Genomic DNA, 7,601 nt, shown 5'->3' with positions numbered 1-7,601 from the left:
AACCCACAGTCAGCCAGTCACCCACCCAAGTGTCAGTCAGTCACCCAAGTGTCAGTCACACACGAGTCAGTCAGTCAAAGTGTCAGTCACCCACCCCGTCACCCCCCCCCCCCACAACCACTCTCTCTCTCTCTGTCTAGTTAACATTATGCCCCCCCCTGAAAACATTTCTGCGGACGCCCATGCCCTCCATGAATATACATAACCAGTCCCCCAATATAATATAACCACCCGCAATAGACAATAATCTCCCCATACACATAATAACCGCCCAATATAACACACAATAACTTCCCCATACAACACTCACAATAACCCCTCCCAATACAAAACACACACAATAACCCCTCCCCATACAACACACACAATAACCACTCCCCATACAGCACACACAATAGCCCCTCCCAATACAACACACAATAAGCCCTCCCAATACAACACACACAATAACCCCTCCCCATACAGCACCACACAATAGCCCCTCCCAATACAACACACACAATAACCCCTCCAAATACAACACACACTACAACCCCTCCCCACACAACACACATACAACACACACACACACACTTTCTTACCTGGGGATGGGCCTCTGGTGCAACGGCGATCTGGAAGTTTGGCCCAATGTCTGGCCCACAGTGATAGGTCTTACATTGGAAGTCGGCCACCGCAGTGGAGAGAGGCCCGCTGGAGGGAGGCAGGTGGGAGCTGGCACCCGGCAGCCGCACCTGTGGTCGGGCCCAAATTCCAGTGATGGCAGGCTGGGCCACCTGCAGCTATTGGGCCAGAGAGAGTTGGCCCGGCTGTCCCCCTCGTGTCGGTGACCCTGCGATGATAGGCATTTTATTGTAGCTGTTGGTTGTTCTGATACTGTATGTGTTTGGCTTCTGGCATTTCTTTATATTATCAAACGGTCTTTTAAACAAACAATGTAATGTCGGAGTGTTTTACATACACAGGAACTATTGACAGCCCTGAATAGGGAAAGCATAGTCACTGGTTGGCCCCTCTCTCACGGGAGACCAGGCCGTTTACACCTTTTTACCCGGGATCATTCACTGAGCAAAACAGGGTAATGAAATAAATTGTAATTTATTCGCATAAATTTGCATACACCCAGTGGAACACCAAATACGGTTGGAGGTCCGACAAACCCAATGCTGGTTCTGGGACACCTTGCACTAACTGGGTGTGACGGTGAAGGGTCTCCAGGTCAGTAAATAAAGGTATTTGGCCCGGCTGGGTGCCCCCTGAGCCATACTGGGAATTGTGATTGTCAGCTCTGCAACCCAATCATGGCAGCAACACTGTGTCTGTGATAAAACTGTATATGTGTGTCTTATTATTCCAGGAGTGTTAAGCAGCGGACATTTCCCTGCTTCAGCACAGACCAGAATAGTAAGACCAGGCAGGGGAATGAATTACATTCAGGTCCCCCAGTACATGCCCGCAAACCCCAAAACCAGGGAGGGTTCAGAGTAAAGTAATTTTTAAGATTATGTGTATAACTGTGGCAGTGTTTTCGTGTAAGCGTGTGAAAGGAAAAATGGTTTTAAAATCCAGCAGGTAGCAGCATAGCAGGAGGCTTTTTGCTAACTTTCGCTAGGAAGCTCCTAGCGCCGTGAGATTTGCATAGAGCACTGCGGGTAAAATCAGGAACTATCATGTCACGCAATTTTTATAGAGTTATATAAAAATGGATGAATTAAAGTTCCCCTATTTTAATTGTACCAACATGTTAGGAATATTCTGGAAGCCAGAGGGTCACGTGGTGATGACTTAGCTCAGATAGTGTCAACTCGCCCTCTTTTCCAAGCACGACAAGGTCTGTTTCTTTTCTTACTTTATTTTGGAGAAAGCAGGTAAAAACAGTCTCTTGTGTAGAGGTGTAGGTCTAAATATCTCTGTGTGTGCTCAGTAGTAAAGGGAGGTGAAAAGATAATCCTGCAGCACCATTACAGGGGTTACAGCGAGGTACTCACGAGTCCAGAGGAATGGTGGAAAGGAAGAAGTAATGTATGCTGGGTAGAAAGATAGTCTGGGGACAGACCATCTGTAGGCAGAGCAGAGGGGGAGAAAGCAGACTAGCCCATTTGAGAAAAAGGCTGGAGCTGCTATGGCAACTCACAGGAGTGTCTGGGGGAGCTACAACATGTAGCAATAATGTTGCATCTTTAATACAGCAAGCTGCTGGGAGAGGGGAAATGGCACTGTGTTTATCACACAAGCACTGTGTTTGTGTGCAGAACCAAACACATACAGCTGGCACTAATAAGCTGACAAGCAGAGCTGCGAGGAAAGGGGGGGGGGGTGAAACAGAAGTGCAGACAGGGGTATACCTGTTCCATGACAAGGAATATGGGGATTTTCATCTAACACGTCAGAGACAGAGTAGCTACTCCAAGCTTCAAAGGCAGTCCAGGATATGGGAGAGTTAAACTTTTTGTTAGCAACAGTTTCAAAGGCGATCCAGGATATGGAGGTGCATGTAATCGGGTAAACCAGGGTTAACCCTCGCAGGGCATCAGAAGAAAGTTGGTAGCTGTGTAATGCGAGAGATACAAGCTGAGATTAATCACGGTCACTTCGAATGAATGAATGTACAATAGTCTCTCCCAGCAACTGTCTCCCCTAAGAGCACAAGTGAAGTTGAGTTAGAGAAGCTTACAATTCTGAAGTATTGTGGCACCGTGTGGGATGATCCTCCGTGTAGTGCAGTATGATGAGCTGCCAACCCCTCAAGCAACGCGACTTCGCGAAGGGCGGTCACATGACCGGCGGCAACTGCGTGAATAGGAGTCGCATGAACCGCAGCTCGGCGTGCGATCAGGAACAACAGCAAACAGGAACTCCTCCAACAGCAGGCAGGAAATGATGCACAGCCGACGTCATCAAGGAGCGGGGGAGGCAAAACTGGTGACTACTAAGATTTTATTGAACAAGTGTAGTGCTGACGGATCATCTGACGCGTTTCAGCCCATGAGGCCTTTGTCAAAGAATGTGTCCAGATTCTGTCCAGACACAGAATCAGTTCGTTCATTAATTGTCATACGAGTTATGTCGTATACGTTATTCTGTGTGGATGCAATCACAAATATGTGGGGAGAACCATCAGGACACTACATGTTAGAATTTCAGAACATATCAGATTAATTACCAAAAAGGACACATTACATCCAGTGTCTAAACACTTCACTGTATGCCCGTTTGGTGGGCTCACTAACTTCAGATTTTTTGGCATTGAGCATGTTGCTCTAAGAATCAGGGGTGGTAACAGGCTCAATTGTCACAATAGAAAAGAAATGCAATGGATTTTTTTCCCTTAACACCTTGCAACCACATGGTTTAAATGTGGAATGGGAATTACAGCATTTTCTTCATGATTAATCATTTTTCTTTTCTTTCCTCCCTCTCCCCCCCCCCTTCTCTTTCCCCTCCCCTTCCCCCCTTCTCTTTCCCCCCCCATACCCCCCTCTTTCCTTCTCTTTCTTTTTTCTATTACTCATTACTTTTTCATCATTTTTTCATATATTCATTTATGTTGAATATTCCAATTTCTCTCTTTATTCCATTTATTATTTTTTGATAGTTTATTTGTTGGTTCATTTTTAATGCTATTCAATTGGGTATGATGATATATAGCTATAATTCATATATTCTGAAATTTGTGTATTGTTTGACATTCATGTTTTTATATTTTATCCTTGTGGACCAGATGTTTATCTAATATTATTTGTATATATATTTATGTTGTTTGATGAGTTTATATACATCTCTGGTCCTATTTTAAACTTTCTTATGTTGTATATATATTTCTGATACTAGTACGTGCTAGCCCACATCTGTGGCTCATTAGCTGATGAGCAGCATCACAGGTGTTGTGTCTTGAACGGGCTATATCAGGTTGTTCAGCATGTCTGACGGATCATTCTTTGACAAAGGCCTCATGGGCTGAAAAGTGTCAGATGATCCGTCAGCACTACGCTTGTTCAATAAAGTCTTAGTAGTCACCAGTTTTGCCTCCTCCGCTCCTTGATGACGTCGACTGTGCATCATTTCCTGCCTCCTGTTGGAGGAGTTCCTGTTTGCAGGATATGGAGGTGTAAAACCTTTTGTTAGCCAGGAAGAGAGTTTCAAAGCCACCCTGGCAAATGGCTGCTCTGCCCAGACTGAGCGGCGCCATGTAGAGGGGACAAGCCTCATATGCTAAGCGGCCAATGTGCAAAGTTGGCACATGCCCAGAGCAGACTGAGAAGCCCCTCTGCCAGGTTTGCAAAGTAGTGGCAATTCCGTGAAAGGGTTAAGGAATTATTCCCACGGAGTAGATTGGCTGCATGGGTTAAGTATAGGCCTGTTTAGTGCATAAAAAACCCTGCAGCCCATGGGGAAGGAGTTCCATCATGTAACAAGATTTATCATGCAGTGAAATATCCATCCTGTAACCAGACTTAACAGCGTAACTAGTAAGTGTATTTTTAGTTGTAACTAGCTGAGAGACCCGGCGTTGCCCGGGATGTAATGTTCCCGTTCCTCTCTCTCCTCCCCCCTCTCTCTGTTTGTCCCCCATTCACATCAATCCAGTCCCCCCCCTCCCTCCCTCCTTTACAGCTTCATGTAGCGTGTGTGCGTCAGTCACTGTGTGTTTGCTCGCGCGTCAGTGAGTCTGAGGCAGAAACACAAACACACACAGACTGACTGACGCACACACAGTCAGTGTGTGCCTCAGTCAGTGTGTGCGTGCGTCAGTCAGGCTTTGTGTGCGCGTCAGTCAGTGTGTGCGTGCGTGCGGCAGTCAGTCAGTGTGTGCGCGCGGGGCGTCAAAGGCAGGGGGGGGCGTCAAAGGCGGGGGGGGGCGTCAAAGGGAGGGGGGGGGCGTCAAAGGGAGGGGGGGGGGCGTCAAAGGGAGGGGGGGGGGCGTCAAAGGGAGGGGGGGGGCGTCAAAGGGAGGGGGGGGGGGCGTCAAAGGGAGGGGGGGGGCATCAAAGGGAGGGGGGGGCGTCAAAGGGAGGGGGGGGCGTCAAAGGGAGGGGGGGGGCGTCAAAGGGAGAGGGGGGGCGTCAAAGGGAGGGGGGCGGGCGTCAAAGGGAGGGGGGGGGCGTCAAAGGGAGGGGGGGGGCGTCAAAGGGAGGGGGGGGGGCGTCAAAGGGAGGGGGGGGGCGTCAAAGGGAGGGGGGGGCGTCAAAGGGAGGGGGGGGCGTCAAAGGGAGGGGGGGGGCGTCAAAGGGAGGGGGGGGCGTCAAAGGGAGGGGTGGGGGCGTCAAAGGGAGGGGGGGGGCGTCAAAGGGAGAGGGGGGGGCGTCAAAGGGAGAGGGGGGGGCGTCAAAGGGAGAGGGGGGGGCGTCAAAGGGAGGGGGGGGGGGGCGTCAAAGGGAGGGGGGGGGCGTCAAAGGGAGGGGGGGGCGTCAAAGGGAGGGGGGGGGGGCGTCAAAGGGAGGGGGGGGGCGTCAAAGGGAGGGGGGGGGCGCCTCAAAGGCATGGATTCCTCCCCCTGCATTTCCTGCAGTGGACAGGAGGGGGGGGGGCAGTGGACAGGAGGGGGGGGGGCAGTGGACAGGAGGGGGGGGGCAGTGGACAGGAGGGGGGGGGCAGTGGACAGGAGGGGGGGGGCAGTGGACAGGAGGGGGGGGGGCAGTGGACAGGAGGGGGGGGGGCAGTGGACAGGAGGGGGGGGGCAGTGGACAGGAGGGGGGGGGCAGTGGACAGGAGGGGGGGGCAGTGGACAGGAGGGGGGGGCAGTGGACAGGAGGGGGGGGGGCAGTGGACAGGAGGGGGGGGCAGTGGACAGGAGGGGGGGGCAGTGGACAGGAGGGGGGGGGCAGTGGACAGGAGGGGGGGGGCAGTGGACAGGAGGGAGGGGGCAGTGGACAGGAGGGGGGGGCAGTGGACAGGAGGGGGGGGCAGTGGACAGGAGGGGGGGCAGTGGACAGGAGGGGGGGCAGTGGACAGGAGGGGGGGGCAGTGGACAGGAGGGGGGGGCAGTGGACAGGAGGGGGGGGCAGTGGACAGGAGGGGGGGCAGTGGACAGGAGGGGGGGGCAGTGGACAGGAGGGGGGGGCAGTGGACAGGAGGGGGGACAGGAGGGGGGACGCAGTGGACAGGAGGGGGGACGCAGTGGACAGGAGGGGGGGGCAGTGGACAGGAGGGGGGGGCAGTGGACAGGAGGGGGGGAGCAGTGGATAGGAGGGGGGGGCAGTGGATAGGAGGGGGGGGCAGTGGACAGTGACACACACACACACACACACACACACACACACACACACACACACACACACACACACACACACACACACACACACACACACACACACACACACACACACACACACACACCTCAGTTGATGCGCCCTTTCTCAGTTCCTTTTGGCGCCGGAGGTGGGGAGCGACACCTACCTGTACTTCCGGGCGCCGCCACCGTCTGACTCGGCGCCGCGAGGGAGGAAGGGGGTCCGCCATCTTACGCGCCGCGTGGCAGCTGCGGGAAGCGAGGTGATTTGGAGCGGGGAGGGGGGAGAGGTGATTTGGAGCGGGGAGAGGTGATTTGGAGCGGGGAGAGGTGATTTGGAGCGGGGAGAGGTGATTTGGAGCGGGGAGAGGTGATGCCGCTGGGGAGGGGGAAGAGGTGATGCCGCTGGGGAGGGGGAAGAGGTGATGCCGCTGGGGAGGGGGAAGAGGTGATGCCGCTGGGGAGGGGGAAGAGGTGATGCCGCTGGGGAGGGGGAAGAGGTGATGCCGCTGGGGAGGGGGAAGAGGTGATGCCGCTGGGGAGGGGGAAGAGGTGATGCCGCTGGGGAGGGGGAAGAGGTGATGCCGCTGGGGAGGGGGAAGAGGTGATGCCGCTGGGGAGGGGGAAAAGGTGATTTGGAGAGGGGAGAGAGGTGTATGTGTGTGTGTGTGTGTGTGTGTGTGTGTGTGTGTGTGTGTGTGTGATTTATTTTTTTGGACCTTTGGCCCGTCACTCCGCCTCAGGCCAATGAGAGGTGTGGGGGGCGGGCCAAGGGGGTGGTGTGAGTGTGTGAGGCCAATGAGAGGTGTGCGGGGGCGGGCGGGCCAAGGGACCAATGAGATTGCCGCTAGGGACACCGGACATCCAGCAGGCAGGCATGCATGCAGGCAGGCAGGCAGGCAAACATACAGTGCTTTCACTAATATAGTATAAGATTGGAAATCAAGCTGTGTATGTTCATTCTGTAAATAAATAACAATTTATTTTATCTCTTGCTTTGCTCAATCAAAGAATCCGGGTATTAAGGTGTTAAAAGTGCTGGTCTCCTGTGACAGGCTTTTTCTGGTGGCAGAGGCGGGACATGATTGAGCCTATGGTATATCATCCTGCGGGATCCTATAGCATAGAGGGAGACTCGAAAGTTGCGAGCTCCCCAAGCACGAGGTAGCATACACATGGTTTGCAAGAGCACGAAAAATACAGTTACCCTTTGTCCCATAACCTTTTTGCCTGCGGGTGAAACATGGACAAGCGAGCAGGATGATTCAATCCTTGGGATTGTTCCCGGATCGTGTCCGGTGTGAGGGTTATGGCTCACTGATGGCTGGGGTCAAAGGTGCAGCTGGAGGAGGATTTGGAACAGCATGAAGCAGGC

The sequence above is a fragment of the Ascaphus truei genome, chromosome 2 (genome assembly GCF_040206685.1).
Source record: "Ascaphus truei isolate aAscTru1 chromosome 2, aAscTru1.hap1, whole genome shotgun sequence".
Classification (NCBI taxonomy): Eukaryota; Metazoa; Chordata; class Amphibia; order Anura; family Ascaphidae; genus Ascaphus; species Ascaphus truei.
Note: the sequence above shows the minus strand (reverse complement) of the source record.